Source organism: Electrona antarctica (genome assembly GCF_951216825.1).
Source record: "Electrona antarctica genome assembly, chromosome: 6".
NCBI classification, from domain to species: Eukaryota; Metazoa; Chordata; class Actinopteri; order Myctophiformes; family Myctophidae; genus Electrona; species Electrona antarctica.
In genome coordinates, this window is record NC_136811.1 from 42,769,477 (window position 1) to 42,769,825 (window position 349).

Below are 349 nucleotides of genomic sequence, written 5' to 3' on the forward strand. Positions count from 1 at the left end.
AGTTATGCTAGTCACAAGAGGTATATACTCCCCACAGAATGAGTTATGCTAGTCACAAGAGGTATATACTCCCCACAGAATGAGTTATGCTAGTCACAAGAGGTATATACTCCCCACAGAATGAGTTATGCTAGTCACAAGAGGTATATACTCCCCACAGAATGAGTTATGCCTAGTCACAAGAGGTATGACTCCCCACGAAGAGTTATGCTAGTCACAAGAGGTATATACTCCCCACAGAATGAGTTATGCTAGTTCACAAGAGGTATATAAATACCTGCTGCTGTTGTTCTGGCTAATTTTCAATTTCCAATCCCTGTGCATACGTTCGTCACCCGCCCTGCTCGCG